The sequence below is a fragment of the Bombina bombina genome, chromosome 3 (genome assembly GCF_027579735.1).
Source record: "Bombina bombina isolate aBomBom1 chromosome 3, aBomBom1.pri, whole genome shotgun sequence".
Classification (NCBI taxonomy): Eukaryota; Metazoa; Chordata; class Amphibia; order Anura; family Bombinatoridae; genus Bombina; species Bombina bombina.
The window spans coordinates 564,414,071-564,432,488 of NC_069501.1; the positions used below are offsets into that span (position 1 = coordinate 564,414,071).

General features: G+C 44.8%; 1 protein-coding gene across 8 annotated transcripts in view; it reads left to right on the plus strand.

Moving 5' to 3' along the window:
* The window catches only part of PUM1 (pumilio RNA binding family member 1), a 604,766-nt gene that overhangs the window by 131,266 nt on the left and 455,082 nt on the right, over positions 1-18,418 (plus strand). The gene's annotated exons all lie outside the window — the stretch shown is intronic.

Below are 18,418 nucleotides of genomic sequence, written 5' to 3' on the forward strand. Positions count from 1 at the left end.
TCAAGACTTTGCCAGTCACTTCATTAACAAAATTGACTCCATCAGACATGAAATCAGCTCTCAACATAATTCCATTCTCTCCCCCCCTCAAATGCTCTCACTCAACCACAACCCTCATAACCTGAAACTTAGTTCATTCTCCCCTGTTACTGAGGAGGAAGTTTCAGCACTTATACTGCGCTCTCACCTCACTACCTGTCCCCTTGACCCTATCCCCTCACAGCTGCTTCCCTCTCTCTTTGCTACCCTTACCCCTATACTAACACACATTTCTTCTGTTAAGTGTGATCAGTCCACGGGTCATCATTACTTCTGGGATATTACTCCTCCCCAACAGGAAGTGCAAGAGGATTCACCCAGCAGAGCTGCATATAGCTCCTCCCCTCTACGTCACTCCCAGTCATTCTCTTGCACCCAACGACTAGATAGGATGTGTGAGAGGACTATGGTGATTATACTTAGTTTTATATCTTCAATCAAAAGTTTGTTATTTTAAAATAGCACCGGAGTGTGTTATTACCTCTCTGGCAGAGTTTGAAGAAGAATCTACCAGAGTTTTGCTATGATTTTAGCCGGAGTAGTTAAGATCATATTGCTGTTCTCGGCCATCTGAGGAGTGAGGTAAACTTCAGATCAGGGGACAGCGGGCAGATGAATCTGCATAGAGGTATGTAGCAGTTTTTATTTTCTGACAATGGAATTGATGAGAAAATCCTGCCATACCGATATAATGTCATGTATGTATACTTTACACTTCAGTATTCTGGGGAATGGTACTTCACTAGAATTACACTGTAAGAAATACATAAAGCTGTTTAATAACTAGAGATTATGTTTAACGTTTTTGCTGGAATGTAAAATCGTTTTCATTTGCTGAGGTACTGTGTGAATAAATGTTTGGGCACTATTTTTCCACTTGGCAGTTGCTTAATCTGTTTTTCTGACAGTTTCTGTTCTCCCTCACTGCTGTGTGTGAGGGGGAGGGGCCGTTTTTTGGCGCTTTTACTATGCATCAAATATTTCAGTCAGCAACTCATTGTATTCCCTGCATGATCCGGTTCATCTCTACAGAGCTCAGGGGTCTTCAAAACTTATTTTGAGGGAGGTAATTTCTCTCAGCAGAGCTGTGAGAATTATAGTTTATAATGTGGGGAGTGGTATACACAAATGCACACCACACCCTTTAGGGTGCGCCTCCCAGTTGCCAAAAAATCAGATAGGTAAATAGTCTAGAACCTAGACATAAAACAATACACACAGTAACACAGGATAAAACAACAGAACAGTGAACTATACAGTGGGTATAGGTATGTTAATGTCCATTCATCAATCAAGTCCCACTATCTGGCGGCAGCACTCTGTCAAAGGATGGTCGTCCTGATGGTTAGATACTGCAAATAGAAGAACACAGAGGCGCCACCATGGCCCAGTACCACCAAAACAAAGAAATAAATATATAGAAGGCACTATATATACTCACAAACGTCAAGCACCCAGGTGGTGCTAGTGGGGCAGGCTGAAACTTCACAGTAGTTCAGCTCACTGATATACCTCCAAATAGATCCAGTCGGTGTTCCTTGAGAGCCTAAGATCCTATGCCTAGAAAAGAGAGAGGCAAACCAACATGGCCTAGTATTGTTTGAGCCCAGGGAGAATATAGCCCTAATGGGTATACTCACAGGAAATAAAGCACCTCCAGGTGCAATATCAGCAAGCTGGAACCATAAGTCGCCCAGTAGACAAACCACGGCAAGTGATCCTCCGCTTCCAGTAGTATAACGGTGGATAGGAGAGGGGTGTATGAAACCCCACAACAGGTTATTAGGTCAAAAATACCACACCAGCAAGTGTATATAAAAGTAAAAATCTTTAATAACACAGCGACGCGTTTCTCAGCCGCCTATGGGCTGTTTCATCAGGCTATAATCTATAATACTGCTGTGTGTGAGGGGGAGGGGCCGTTTTTTGGCGCTTTTACTATGCATCAAATATTTCAGTCAGCAACTCATTGTATTCCCTGCATGATCCGGTTCATCTCTACAGAGCTCAGGGGTCTTCAAAACTTATTTTGAGGGAGGTAATTTCTCTCAGCAGAGCTGTGAGAATTATAGTTTGACTGAGATAAAAAACGTTTATTCTGTAATTTGTTTCCTGCTTTCAGAATTTGTTATCTTTGCTAATGGGATTAAACCTTTGCTAAAGTTGTGTTGTTTACAAGGATTGAGGCTATAACTGTTTCAATTTATTAATTTTCAACTGTCATAGATCTTCTGTGCTTCTTAAAGGCACAGTACGTTTTAATATTATTCTAATTGAATTGTATTTCCAAGTTGCAAGTTTATTTGCTAGTGTGTTAAACATGTCTGATTCAGAGGATGATACCTGTGTCATTTGTTGCAATGCCAAAGTGGAGCCCAATAGAAATTTATGTACTAACTGTATTGATGCTACTTTAAATAAAGGTCAATCTGTACAAATTGAACAAATTTCACCAAACAACGAGGGGAGAGTTATGCCGACTAACTCGCCTCACGTGTCAGTACCTACATCTCCCGCTCAGAGGGAGGTGCGTGATATTGTAGCGCCGAGTACATCTGGGCGGCCATTACAAATCACATTACAGGATATGGCTACTGTTATGACTGAGGTTTTGGCTAAATTACCAGAACTAAGAGGTAAGCGTGATCACTCTGGGGTGAGAACAGAGTGCGCTGATAATATTAGGGCCATGTCAGACACTGCGTCACAGGTGGCAGAACATGAGGACGGAGAACTTCATTCTGTGGGTGACGGTTCTGATCCAAACAGACTGGATTCAGATATTTCAAATTTTAAATTTAAACTGGAAAACCTCCGTGTATTACTAGGGGAGGTGTTAGCGGCTCTGAATGATTGTAACACAGTTGCAATACCAGAGAAAATGTGTAGGTTGGATAAATATTTTGCGGTACCGACGAGTACTGAGGTTTTTCCTATACCTAAGAGACTTACTGAAATTGTTACTAAGGAGTGGGATAGACCCGGTGTGCCGTTCTCACCCCCTCCGATATTTAGAAAAATGTTTCCAATAGACGCCACCACAAGGGACTTATGGCAAACGGTCCCTAAGGTGGAGGGAGCAGTTTCTACCTTAGCTAAGCGTACCACTATCCCGGTGGAGGATAGCTGTGCTTTTTCAGATCCAATGGATAAAAAGTTAGAGGGTTACCTTAAGAAAATGTTTGTTCAACAAGGTTTTATATTGCAACCCCTTGCATGCATTGCGCCGATCACGGCTGCAGCGGCATTCTGGATTGAGTCTCTGGAAGAGAACATTGGTTCAGCTACTCTGGACGACATTACGGACAGGCTTAGAGTCCTTAAACTATCTAATTCATTCATTTCGGAGGCCGTAGTACATCTTACTAAACTTACGGCGAAGAATTCAGGATTCGCCATTCAGGCACGCAGGGCGCTGTGGCTAAAATCCTGGTCAGCTGATGTTACTTCTAAGTCTAAATTGCTTAATATACCTTTCAAAGGGCAGACCTTATTCGGGCCCGGGTTGAAAGAGATTATCGCTGACATTACAGGAGGTAAAGGCCATGCCCTGCCTCAGGACAAAGCCAAAGCCAAGACTAGACAGTCTAATTTTCGTTCCTTTCGTAATTTCAAAGCAGGAGCAGCATCAACTTCCTCTGCACCAAAACAGGAAGGAGCTGTTGCTCGCTACAGACAAGGCTGGAAACCTAACCAGTACTGGAACAAGGGCAAGCAGACTAGGAAACCTGCTGCTGCCCCTAAAACAGCATGAATTGAGGGCCCCCGATCCGGGATCGGATCTAGTGGGGGGCAGACTTTCTCTCTTCGCCCAGGCTTGGGCAAGAGATGTTCAGGATCCCTGGGCGCTAGAGATAATATCTCAGGGATACCTTCTGGACTTCAAATACTCTCCTCCAAGAGAGAGATTTCATCTGTCAAGATTGTCAACAATCCAGACAAAGAAAGAGGCGTTTCTACGCTGCGTACAAGAGCTCTTGTTAATGGGAGTAATCCATCCAGTTCCACGATCGGAACAGGGACAGGGGTTTTACTCAAATCTGTTTGTGGTTCCCAAAAAAGAGGGAACTTTCAGACCAATCCTGGACTTAAAGATCCTAAACAAATTCCTAAGAGTTCCATCGTTCAAGATGGAGACTATTCGGACAATTTTACCTATGATCCAAGAGGGTCAATACATGACCACTGTAGATTTAAAAGATGCTTACCTTCACATACCGATTCACAAAGATCATTATCGGTACCTAAGGTTTGCCTTCCTAGACAGGCATTACCAGTTTGTGGCTCTTCCATTCGGATTGGCTACAGCTCCAAGAATCTTCACAAAGGTTCTGGGTGCTCTTCTGGCGGTACTAAGACCGCGGGGAATCTCGGTAGCTCCATACCTAGACGACATTCTGATACAAGCTTCAAGCTTTCAAACTGCCAAGTCTCATACAGAGTTAGTGCTGGCATTTCTAAGGTCACATGGATGGAAGGTGAACGAAAAGAAAAGTTCACTCGTTCCACTCACAAGAGTTCCCTTCCTGGGGACTCTTATAGATTCTGTAGAAATGAAGATTTACCTGACAGAGGACAGGCTAACAAGACTTCAAAGTGCTTGCCGCACCCTTCATTCCATTCAACACCCGTCAGTGGCTCAATGCATGGAGGTAATCGGCTTAATGGTAGCGGCAATGGACATAGTACCCTTTGCACGCTTACACCTCAGACCACTGCAACTGTGCATGCTAAGTCAGTGGAATGGGGATTACTCAGACGTATCCCCTTCTCTGAATCTGGATCAAGAGACCAGAAATTCTCTTCTATGGTGGCTTTCTCGGCCACATCTGTCCAGGGGGATGCCATTCAGCAGACCAGACTGGACAATTGTAACAACAGACGCCAGCCTTCTAGGTTGGGGTGCCGTCTGGAATTCTCTGAAGGCTCAGGGACAATGGAGTCAGGGGGAGAGTCTCCTGCCAATAAACATTCTGGAATTGAGAGCAGTTCTCAATGCCCTCCTGGCTTGGCCCCAGTTGACAACTCGGGGGTTCATCAGGTTTCAGTCGGACAACATCACGACTGTAGCTTACATCAACCATCAGGGAGGGACAAGAAGCTCCCTAGCTATGATGGAAGTATCAAAGATAATTTGCTGGGCAGAGTCTCACTCTTGCCACCTGTCAGCAATCCACATCCCGGGAGTGGAGAACTGGGAGGCGGATTTCTTAAGTCGTCAGACTTTTCATCCGGGGGAGTGGGAACTTCATCCGGAGGTCTTTGCCCAAATACTTCGACGTTGGGGCAAACCAGAGATAGATCTCATGGCGTCTCGACAGAACGCCAAGCTTCCTCGTTACGGGTCCAGATCCAGGGATCCAGGAGCAGTCCTGATAGATGCTCTGACAGCACCTTGGGACTTCAGGATGGCTTACGTGTTTCCACCCTTCCCGTTGCTTCCTCGATTGATTGCCAGAATCAAACAAGAGAGAGCATCAGTGATTCTAATAGCACCTGCGTGGCCACGCAGGACTTGGTATGCAGACCTGGTGGACATGTCATCCTGTCCACCTTGGTCTCTACCTCTGAAACAGGACCTTCTGATACAGGGTCCCTTCAAACATCAAAATCTAACTTCTCTGAAGCTGACTGCTTGGAAATTGAACGCTTGATTTTATCAAGACGTGGATTTTCTGAGTCAGTTATTGATACCTTAATACAGGCTAGGAAACCTGTTACCAGAAAGATTTACCATAAGATATGGCGTAAATACCTAATATTGGTGTGAATCCAAAGGTTACTCTTGGAGTAAGGTTAGGATTCCTAGGATATTGTCTTTTCTACAAGAAGGTTTAGAAAAGGGTTTATCTGCTAGTTCATTAAAGGGACAGATCTCAGCTCTGTCCATTCTGTTACACAAACGTCTGTCAGAAGTTCCTGACGTCCAGGCTTTTTGTCAGGCTTTGGCCAGAATTAAGCCTGTGTTTAAAACTGTTGCTCCACCATGGAGTTTAAACCTTGTTCTTAATGTTTTACAGGGCGTTCCGTTTGAACCCCTTCATTCCATTGATATAAAGTTGTTATCTTGGAAAGTTCTATTTTTAATGGCTATTTCCTCGGCTCGAAGAGTCTCTGAATTATCAGCCTTACATTGTGATTCTCCTTATTTGATTTTTCATTCGGATAAGGTAGTCCTGCGTACTAAACCTGGGTTCTTACCTAAGGTAGTTACTAACAGGAATATCAATCAAGAGATTGTTGTTCCTTCTTTATGCCCAAATCCTTCTTCAAAGAAGGAACGTCTACTGCACAACCTGGATGTAGTCCGTGCTCTAAAATTTTACTTACAGGCAACTAAGGAATTTCGACAAACGTCTTCTCTGTTTGTCATTTACTCTGGGCAGAGGAGAGGTCAAAAAGCTTCCGCTACCTCTCTTTCTTTTTGGCTTCGTAGCATAATTCATTTAGCTTATGAGACTGCTGGACAGCAGCCTCCTGAAAGAATTACAGCTCATTCTACTAGAGCTGTGGCTTCCACTTGGGCCTTCAAGAATGAGGCCTCTGTTGAACAGATTTGCAAGGCTGCAACTTGGTCTTCGCTTCATACTTTTTCCAAATTTTACAAATTTGACACTTTTGCTTCATCGGAGGCTATTTTTGGGAGAAAGGTTCTTCAGGCAGTGGTTCCTTTTGTATAAAGAGCCTGCCTATCCCTCCCGTCATCCGTGTACTTTTGCTTTGGTATTGGTATCCCAGAAGTAATGATGACCCGTGGACTGACCACACTTAACAGAAGAAAACATAATTTATGCTTACCTGATAAATTCCTTTCTTCTGTAGTGTGATCAGTCCACGGCCCGCCCTGTTTTTAAGGCAGGTAAATATTTTTTAATTTATACTCCAGTCACCACTTCACCCTTGGCTTTTCCTTTCTCGTTGGTCCTTGGTCGAATGACTGGGAGTGACGTAGAGGGGAGGAGCTATATGCAGCTCTGCTGGGTGAATCCTCTTGCACTTCCTGTTGGGGAGGAGTAATATCCCAGAAGTAATGATGACCCGTGGACTGATCACACTACAGAAGAAAGGAATTTATCAGGTAAGCATAAATTATGTTTTTCAAACTCTCCCTCAGCACTGGTACATTTCCCTCATCGATGAAACATGCACTGGTCACACCTATCCTCAAAAAACCTTCCCTTGATCCTACCTCCCCATCCAACTACCACCCTATTTCCCTCCTCCCTCTTGCTTCAAAGCTTCTCGAAAAACTAATATATGCACGCCTATCCCATTTCCTTATGTTAAACTCCCTTCTTGACCCGCTGCAATCTGGATTTCGTCCCTATCACTCCACAGAGACAGCTATTGTTAAGGTCACCAACGACCTACTTACAGCTAAATCAAAAGGCCACTTCTCTCTGCTTATCCTCCTTGATCTGTCCGCAGCCTTTGACACTGTCGACCACCCTCTTTTGCTCCAAACCCTCCAATCCTTCGGCATCTGTGACACAGCCCTTTCATGGCTCTCTTCCTCCCTGTCAAACCGTACCTTCAGTGTAGCCTTCTCTGGGGCCTCCTCTGCCCCATCACCACTTTCTGTCGGAGTACCGCAAGGCTTTGTCCTCGGTCCCCTTCTCTTCTCAATCTATACGTCATCACTAGGTTCCCTAATTAAGTTCCACGGTTTCCAATGTCATTTGTATGCCGATGACACCCAAATCTACTTCTCTGCACCAGACCTATCTCCTTTCTCCAACATAGGTGTGACCGGTCCACGGCGTCATCCTTACTTGTGGGATATTCTCTTCCCCAACAGGAAATGGCAAAGAGCCCAGCAAAGCTGGTCATATGATCCCTCCTAGGCTCCGCCTACCCCAGTCATTCTCTTTGCCGTTGCACAGGCAACATCTCCACGGAGATGGCTAAGAGTTTTTTGGTGTTTAAATGAAGTAACTTCAGTTGGGGGAAGCAGTTGGCAGACTTTTCTGCCTGAGGTATGACTGGCCACATTTCTAACACGACTTGGTAATGCTGGAAGGCTGTCATTTTCCCTATGGGGACCGGTAAGCCATTTTCTTAGATTAAGTAAAAGAATAAAGGCTTTATATAGGGCTTAAAAAACTGGTAGACATTTTTCTGGGCTAAAACGATTACTTTCCTAAGCATATTTGACAGATTATAGCTCTTTATAGTTGTTATAATCTTGGGGATTGTTGTTAACAAACGGCAGGCACTGTATGGACACCTTTTTCAGATGGGGGCCTTCTCTAGTCATAGGCAGAGCCTCATTTTCGCGCCACTAATGCGCAGTTGTTTTTGGAAGGCAAGGCATGCAGATGCATGTGTGAGGAGCTAAGATCCACTTAAAAAGCTTATAGAAGGCGTCATTTGGTATCGTACTCCCCTCTGGGCTTGGTTGGGTCTCAGCAAAGCAGATTCCTGGGACTGTATAGGGGTTAAATGTAAAAACGGCTCCGGTTCCGTTATTTTAAGGGTTAAAGCTTTCAAATTTGGTGTGCAATACTTTTAAGGCTTTAAGACACTGTGGTGAAATTTTGGTGAATTTTGAACAATTGCTTCATACTTTTTCGCATATTCAGTAATAAAGTGTGTTCTGTTTAAAATTTAAAGTGACAGTAACGGTTTTATTTTAAAACGTTTTTTGTGCTTTGTTGACAAGTTTAAGCCTGTTTAACATGTCTGAACCATCAGATAAACGATGTTCTATATGTATGAAAGCCAATGTGTCTCCCCATTTAAATATATGTGATAATTGTGACATGGTGTCCAAACAAAGTAGGGACAATGATGCCACAGATAATAATAGTGCCCAAGATGATTCTTCAGATGAGGGGAGTAAGCATGGTACTGCATCACCCCCTTCTGTGTCTACACCAGTTTTGCCCACACAAGAGGCCCCTAGTACATCTAGTGCGCCAATACTTATTACTATGCAACAATTAACGGCTGTTATGGATAATTCTATTGCAAATATTTTATCTAAAATGCCTACTTATCAAAGAAAGCGCGATTGCTCTGTTTTAAACACTGAAGAGCAAGAGGACGCTGATGATAACGTTTCTGACATACCCTCACACCAATCTGAAGGGGCCAGGAGGGAGGTTTTGTCTGAGGGAGAAATTTCAGATTCAGGAAAAATTTCTCAACAAGCTGAACCTGATATTGTAACATTTAAATTTAAATTAGAACATCTCCGCGCACTGCTTAAGGAGGTATTATCTACTCTGGATGATTGTGACAATTTGGTCATTCCAGAGAAATTATGTAAGATGGACAAGTTCCTAGAGGTTCCGGTGCCCCCCGATGTTTTTCCTATACCCAAGCGGGTGGCGGACATAGTAAACAAGGAATGGGAAAGGCCCGGCATACCTTTTGTTCCTCCCCCTATATTTAAGAAATTATTTCCTATAGTCGACCCCAGAAAGGACTTATGGCAGACAGTCCCTAAGGTCGAGGGGGCGGTCTCTACTCTAAACAAACGCACTACTATTCCCATAGAAGATAGTTGTGCTTTTAAAGATCCTATGGATAAAAAATTAGAGGGTTTGCTTAAAAAAATGTTTGTTCAGCAAGGTTACCTTCTACAACCAATTTCATGCATTGTTCCTGTCACTACGGCAGCGTGTTTCTGGTTCGAAGAACTAGAAAAGTCGCTCAATAAAGAATCTTCGTATGAGGAGGTTATGGACAGAGTTCATGCACTTAAATTGGCTAACTCTTTTATTCTAGATGCCGCTTTGCAATTAGCGAGATTAGCGGCGAAAAATTCAGGGTTTGCTATCGTGGCGCGCAGAGCGCTCTGGCTAAAGTCTTGGTCAGCGGATGTGTCTTCCAAGACAAAATTGCTTAACATCCCTTTCAAGGGCAAAACACTGTTTGGTCCTGATTTGAAAGAGATTATTTCAGACATCACCGGAGGAAAGGGCCACGCCCTTCCTCAGGATAGGTCTTTTAAGGCTAGAAATAAGCCTAATTTTCGTCCCTTTCGCAGAAACGGACCAGCCTCTACTTCTACATCCTCTAAGCAAGAGGGTAATCCTTCTCAACCCAAACCAGCCTGGAGACCGATGCAAGGCTGGAACAAGGGTAAGCAGGTCAAGAAGCCTGCCACTGCTACCAAAACAGCATGAAGGGATGGCCCCCGATCCGGGACCGGATCTGGTGGGGGGCAGACTTTCTCTCTTTGCTCAGGCCTGGGCAAGAGATGTTCAGGATCCTTGGGCACTAGAAATAGTTTCTCAAGGTTATCTCCTGGAATTCAAGGAACTACCCCCAAGGGGAAGGTTCCACAGGTCTCAATTATCTTCAAACCAAATAAAAAGACAGGCATTCTTACATTGTGTAGAAGACCTGTTAAAGATGGGAGTAATTCATCCAGTTCCAATAAGAGAACAAGGGATGGGGTTTTACTCCAACCTGTTCATAGTTCCCAAAAAGAGGGAACATTCAGACCAATTCTAGATTTCAAGATCCTAAACAAATTTCTCAGGGTTCCATCGTTCAAAATGGAAACCATTCGAACGATCCTTCCTACCATCCAGGAAGGTCAATTTATGACCACGGTGGATTTAAAGGATGCGTACCTCCATATTCCTATCCACAAGGAACATCATCAGTTCCTAAGGTTCGCTTTTCTGGACACGCATTACCAGTTTGTGGCACTTCCATTCGGATTAGCCACTGCTCCGAGAATTTTCACAAAGGTACTAGGGTCCCTTCTAGCGGTTCTAAGACCAAGGGGCATTGCAGTAGTACCGTACTTGGACGACATCCTGATTCAAGCGTCGTCTCTGTCAAAAGCAAAGGCTCATACGGACATCGTCCTAGCCTTTCTCAGATCTCACGGATGGAAAGTGAACATAGAAAAAAGTTCTCTTTCCCCGTCAACAAGAGTTCCCTTTTTGGGAACAATAATAGACTCCTTAGAAATTAGGATTTTTCTGACAGAGGTCAGAAAATCAAAACTTCTAAGCTCTTGTCAAGTTCTTCATTCTGTTCTTCGTCCTTCCATAGCGCAGTGCATGGAAGTAATAGGATTGATGGTTGCAGCAATGGACATAGTTTTTTGCACGAATTCATCTAAGACCATTACAACTGTGCATGCTCAGACAGTGGAATGGGAATTATACAGACTTGTCTCCGACGATTCAAGTAGATCAAAGGACCAGAGATTCACTCCGTTGGTGGCTAATCCTGGACAACCTGTCACAGGGAATGAGCTTCCGCAGACCAGAGTGGGTCATTGTCACGACCGACGCCAGTTTGGTGGGCTGGGGCGCGGTCTGGGAACCCCTGAAAGCTCAGGGTCTATGGTCTCGGGAAGAATCTCTTCTCCCGATAAACATTCTGGAACTGAGAGCGATATTCAATGGTCTCAAAGCTTGGCCTCATCTAGCAAAGGCCAAATTCATAAGGTTTCAATCAGACAACATGACGACAGTTGCATATATCAACCATCAGGGGGGAACAAGGAGTTCCCTGGCGATGGAGGAAGTGACCAAGATAATTCAATGGGCGGAGGATCACTCCTGCCACTTGTCTGCAATCCACATCCCAGGAGTGGAAAATTGGGAAGCGGATTTTCTGAGTCGTCAGACCTTCCATCCGGGGGAGTGGGAACTCCACCCGGAAATCTTTGCCCAAATAACTCAATTATGGGGCATTCCAGACATGGATCTGATGGCGTCTCGTCAGAACTTCAAGGTTCCTTGTTACGGGTCCAGATCCAGGGATCCCAAGGCGACTCTAGTAGATGCACTAGTAGCACCTTGGACCTTCAACCTAGCTTATGTTTTCCCACCGTTTCCTCTCATTCCCAGGCTGGTAGCCAGGATCAACCAGGAGAGGGCTTCAGTGATCTTGATAGCTCCTGCGTGGCCACGCAGGACTTGGTATGCAGACCTGGTGAATATGTCATCGGCTCCACCATGGAAGCTACCTTTGAGACAGGACCTTCTTGTTCAAGGTCCATTCGAACATCCGAATCTGGTTTCTCTCCAACTGACTGCTTGGAGATTGAACGCTTGATTTTATCAAAGCGTGGGTTTTCAGATTCTGTAATAGATACTCTGATTCAGGCTAGAAAGCCTGTGACTAGAAAAATTTACCATAAGATATGGAAAAAATATATCTGTTGGTGTGAATCTAAAGGATTCCCATGGAACAAGATAAAAATTCCTAGGATTTTATCCTTTCTTCAAGAGGGTTTGGAGAAGGGATTATCTGCAAGTTCTCTGAAGGGACAGATTTCTGCGTTATCTGTTTTACTTCACAAAAGGCTGGCAGCTTTGCCAGACGTTCAAGCGTTTGTTCAGGCTCTGGTTAGAATCAAGCCTGTTTACAGACCTTTGACTCCTCCCTGGAGTCTTAATCTAGTTCTTTCAGTTCTTCAAGGGGTTCCGTTTGAACCCTTACATTCCGTAGATATTAAGTTATTATCTTGGAAAGTTTTGTTTTTGGTTGCAATTTCTTCTGCTAGAAGAGTTTCTGAGTTATCTGCTCTGCAGTGTTCTCCGCCCTATCTGGTGTTCCATGCAGATAAGGTGGTTTTGCGTACTAAGCCTGGTTTTCTTCCGAAAGTTGTTTCCAACAAGAATATTAACCAGGAGATAGTTGTACCTTCTTTGTGCCCAAATCCAGTTTCAAAGAAGGAACGTTTGTTACACAATTTGGACGTAGTCCGTGCTCTAAAATTCTATTTAGAGGCCACTAAAGATTTCAGACAAACTTCTTCTTTGTTTGTTGTTTATTCTGGTAAAAGGAGAGGTCAAAAAGCAACTTCTACCTCTCTTTCTTTTTGGCTTAAAAGCATTATCCGTTTGGCTTATGAGACTGCCGGACGGCAGCCTCCTGAAAGAATCACAGCTCACTCCACTAGGGCTGTGGCTTCCACATGGGCCTTCAAGAACGAGGCTTCTGTTGACCAGATATGTAAGGCAGCGACTTGGTCTTCACTGCACACTTTTGCCAAATTTTACAAATTTGATACTTTTGCTTCTTCAGAGGCTATTTTTGGGAGAAAGGTTTTGCAAGCCGTGGTGCCTTCCATTTAGGTGACCTGATTTGCTCCCTCCCTTCATCCGTGTCCTAAAGCTTTGGTATTGGTTCCCACAAGTAAGGATGACGCCGTGGACCGGACACACCTATGTTGGAGAAAACAGAATTTATGCTTACCTGATAAATTACTTTCTCCAACGGTGTGTCCGGTCCACGGCCCGCCCTGGTTTTTTTAATCAGGTCTGATGAATTATTTTCTCTAACTACAGTCACCACGGTATCATATGGTTTCTCCTATGCATATTTCCTCCTGTACGTCGGTCGAATGACTGGGGTAGGCGGAGCCTAGGAGGGATCATATGACCAGCTTTGCTGGGCTCTTTGCCATTTCCTGTTGGGGAAGAGAATATCCCACAAGTAAGGATGACGCCGTGGACCGGACACTCCGTTGGAGAAAGTAATTTATCAGGTAAGCATAAATTCTGTTTCCTTGCTAACCCGTGTCACTAACTGTCTTTCTCACATCTCTTCCTGGATGTCCTCTCACTACCTCAAGCTAAATCTCTCCAAAACTGAGCTCCTCATTTTCCCCCCTTCTTCCAAAATCTCCACCCCCAATATCTCTATAACTGTCGACAACTCCATCATTACCCCTACCCCGCATGCCCGATGTCTCGGGGTCACATTTGACTCAGATCTTTCCTTCACTCCTCACATTCAGTCCTTGGCTACAGCCTGCCGCTTCCACCTTAAAAACATCTCTAAAATTAGACACTTCCTTACACAAGACACAACTAAGAATTTAATCCACTCTCTCATTCTTTCCCGTCTTGATTACTGCAACTCTGTCCTCTCTGGTCTCCCCACCTGCCGCCTCGCTCCTTTACAATCCATAATGAATGCCTCTGCCAGACTCATCTTCCTTACACGTCGCTCTTCATCTGCTGCGCCTCTCTGCCAATCCCTTCACTGGCTTCCTCTTGCCTCTAGGATCAAACACAAAACTCTCACTCTTACATACAAAGCCCTCAACTGCACTGCTCCCCCCTACATCTCAGACCTTGTCTCCAGATACTCTCCCTCCCGTCCCCTTTGCTCTACTCATGACCTTCTACTCTCCTCCTCTCTTGTCACCTCATCACACTCCCGTTTACAGGACTTCTCCAGACTGGCTCCCATCTTGTGGAACTCTCTGCCTCGCTCCACAAGACTCTCTTCTAGTTTTAAAAGCTTCAAGTGCTCCCTAAAGACTCTACTGTTCAGGGACGCATACAACCTACGCTAACCTTTCCTAATACCAGTTCCTCTCCTCCACTGAAATCCCCTGAACCCTCTTAGCATGTAAGCCTAAAAGTCCAGCTGTTTGTAGATCACCTTCTTAAGAGCTGACTACAACAGTGCAACTCTTGGCAGGGCCCTCTACCCTATAATTGTTTTGTTGTACTCCCCCTTTGTTTATAGCGCTGCAGAATCTGTTGGCGCTCTACAAATAACCGATAATAATAATAATGACACAACAGTTAACACAGGGTATGCCAAAAATGTATACACCACTGTTAATATTATCCATGTAGATATACTAGAATGAGTATAGGAACAAAACATATACCAGACCAATACACATATTTAATGCCATATTAAGCACACCAATATTTGAACAACTGTAATCCAAGTCATATTTTATAATATAATTAGGTGCTACAGTTACACATATGTAAAATACAGATATGTCGCTATAAACAACTTAATTAATTTATCAGCACTCCAAATTAGAGAGCTACTATGTAAACCAGTGATATAGCAACAAAAAACAGCAACGTTACTGTGTAGCATGTATAACAAGCTGGTCTTAGTAATGCTATGCCCTAAGCGATAACAAATAGAAAGTAAACTCTGACAGAGGAACAGACCCTTCAAGTCTCCAAACAGCACATAGCCGCTAAAAGTAAAATGACATAAGGCAATTATTACGAATGCAACTGCATCCCTTAAAATGAAGGATGGAATGGAGTAAGGTTACAAAGAAGTCTGTGTTCTGGTGTGAGCTGGGGGACAGGGAGGTTTATGTCCTGTCAGAGGGCACTGACTGAGCGCAGCATAATTCAGAACTTGGATAAATCAGCCCCTCTTACCTTCACTGAATTCTCTCCTCTCCTGCGTGTAGCTGTAGCACACAGGCTTTCGGCACCGCACTCGGGAGGAAGGAGGGGGGAGGGAAGGAAACGGCTTCTAGCAGGAACGGCCAGACCAGAGAAACTGCAGAGCCAGCTCAGGACAGGAGTACGTTAGATAACATGTGATTGCAGATTCACTTGTGGAAACGTCATGTGATTGACGTACCACTAAGCGGGAGGACCCAATAGGAATTTAAAATAAATAATTAAAAATGTGCTGTAGCGTGGGGGCTGGGGGGAGGCAATGCGGGACTGACAGTGACAGCACTCTTACCGGGACAGCACACACGTTATTGCACTGCTGTGTTCTTCAGCTCCTTGACCCACACGTTACACATACTAAGTGTGTGTCTACAGTAACATTTGAATTAATTAAACTAAATTAAAGTTATCATTATTACTGTAAGGCTGTAACTTTAGTCTCATGGCAGGGGGAGGAGTAAGAACAACAAGCTGTCGGCTGATACAGCCTATTAGTGACTGAAACTTCTGGGTGACAGCATGTTGAGGGCGGGTCACAACAGCGATGAAAGGGCTAAACGTACATATTAATTTGGAAAGCAAGGGTATAGACAGGCCTGTTAAATTCATTGTAGTAAAAAAACAAATATAATTTTTTAGGCAAACTTTCTTATTTGTTTGTCATATGCTAATTATAAATTACTTTCAATTAAAAATAACACATTATTTGAGTGAACTGTTCCTTTAAGGTTCGCCTTTCTGGATCAGCACTTCGTTTGTAGCTCTTCTCTTCGGGCTGGCTACTGCTCCAAGAATCTTCACAAAGGTTCTGGGAGCTCTGCTCGCGGTGGCAAGATCTAGATAGCAGTGGCTCCTTATCTGGATGACATTCTGGTTCAGGCTCCGTCCTACCAGTTGGCAGAGGATCAATCAAGATTTCTTCTCCTGCTTCTGCAATCTCATGGATGGAATGTAAACGCAGGAAAGAGTTCTCTGGTTCCCAGTACCAGAGTGGAGTTCCTGGGTATGATAATAGACTCCGTTGCCATGAAGATATTCCTAACAGACTAGAGACGTTGCAAGATTGTCTCCAGCTGTCTTGCCCTTCAATCCTCCTCAAGGCCATCAGTGGCCCGATGCATGGAGGTGATTGGGCTCATGGTATCCACTATAGATGTCATTCCTTTCGCCAGATTCCATCTCCGGCCTCTTCAGCTGTGCATGCTGAGGCAATAGAACGGCGGTCATTCGGACCTGTCCCAACTGATCTCTGGACAACGGGTTGAGGGAGTCTTTCTCTTGGTGGCTCCATCCAGAACAGTTGTCCCAGAGGACATCCTTCCTCAGACCATCTTCGGAGACACTGACTACGGACACGAGTCTCTCAGGTTGGGGAGCGGTTGGGGGGGCCAGGAAGGCAAGGCTGGTGGAATTGGAAGGAGTCTTGTCTCCCAATCAATATCCTGGAACTTCGGGCGATCTTCAACGCTCTGGAGGCTTAGCCCCTCCTGGGTTCGTCAAAGTTCATCAGATTCCAGTCGAACAACATTACCTTGGTGGTTTACATCAACCACCAGGGGGGAACGAGAAGCTCCCTAGCCATGAGGGAAGTATCTCGGATCCTGGAGTGGGCAAAGACCCACGAACGCTCGCTTTCAGCGATCCACATCCCGGGTGTGGACAATTGTGAAGCGGACTTTCTTAGCAGACAATCATTTCGTCCGGGGGAATGGTCTCTTCACCCTGAAGTGTTTGCAGAGATTTGCTACAGTAAGGGGAATTTGGAGATGGATCTCATGGCATCCAGACTCAACTGCAAGCTACCCAGATACGGGTCGCTATCCAGGGATCCCCAGGTGGAACTGATAGATGCCTTAGCAGTGCCTTGGGGATTCAGCCTAGTATACATATTTCCACCGTTACCACTTCTACCTTGTGTAGTGGCACGCATCAAACAGGAGCAATGTCAACTATTCTGATTGCTCCGTCGTGGCCGCGGAGGACGTGGTTTGCGGATCTAGTGGGGTTGTCATACTCCTCTCCATGGAGGTTGCCCTGTCGCAGGGATCTGTTGGTACAGGGCCCCTTTGTGCATCAGAATCTATATTCTCTGAGGCTGACTGTGTGGAGATTGAATGCTTAGTCTTAGCCAGGAGAGGTTTTTCTGAGAGGGTCATTGATACTCTCATTCAAGCCAGAAAGCCGGTTACCCTTTGCATCTATCATAAGGTGCGGAGGACCTACTTACTCTGGTGTGAATCTCTTGGATATTCCTGGCTTAAGGTCAAGGTATCAAGAATTCTTTCCTTCCTCCAGGACGGTCTGGAGAAGGGACTTGCTGCCAGTTCCTTAAGGGGACAGATTTCGGCTCTATCGGTGCTGTTGCACAAGAAGCTCGCTGGGACATAAGACTCCTCAGAGGATTACGGCTCACTCAACTATAGCTGTGTCATCTTCTTGGGCCTTTGGAAATGAGGCCACTATGGAGCAGATTTGTAAGGTGGCTACCTGGTCCTCCTTACATACTTTTACAAAGTTTTACAAATTTTGACATTTTTGCTTAGGCTGAAGCAGCTTTTGGGAGAAAGGTTTTGCAGGCTGTGGTGCCCTCAGAATAGGGTCTGCCTCCTTGTTACCCTCCCGTTTTTCATTCAGTGTCCTCCAGAGCCTGGGTATTTGTTTCCCACGAGTAATGAAGCCGTGGACTCTCCTTGTATTAGATGGGAAAACATAAATTATTCTTACCTGATAACTTCATTTCCATCTTTACGAGGAGAGTCCACGGTTCCCTCCCGGTTCTCTGTTGGGCGGACCTAAATTTCTTTAGTTTTTCTTCTGGCACCTTTTATACCCTGATATTTCGCCTACTGTTCCTTGTTCCCCCCGGCAGAATGACTGGGATATGAGGGGAGTGGGGGAGTTATTCAGGCATATGGGTGGGGTGTCTTTGGCGCCTCCTGGTGGCCAAGTTCTGTATTTCCCACAAGTAATGAAAGAAGCCGCGGACTCTCCTAACAATGGAAATTAAATTATCAGGTAAGCATAATTTTATGTTTTTTTTTCTTTCCATACTGGCAGACTGTCTGCCAGTACCTAAGATGGGGGTTACCAGTGGGGGAGGGAAGAGAGCCGTTTGGGAGAGATCAGGTAGGGATCAGGGGGTGGTGAGTGTCAGGTAGGAGGTTAATCTCTACACTAAAGCCAACATTAACCTTTTAGGCTACCTAATTAACCCCTTCACTGCC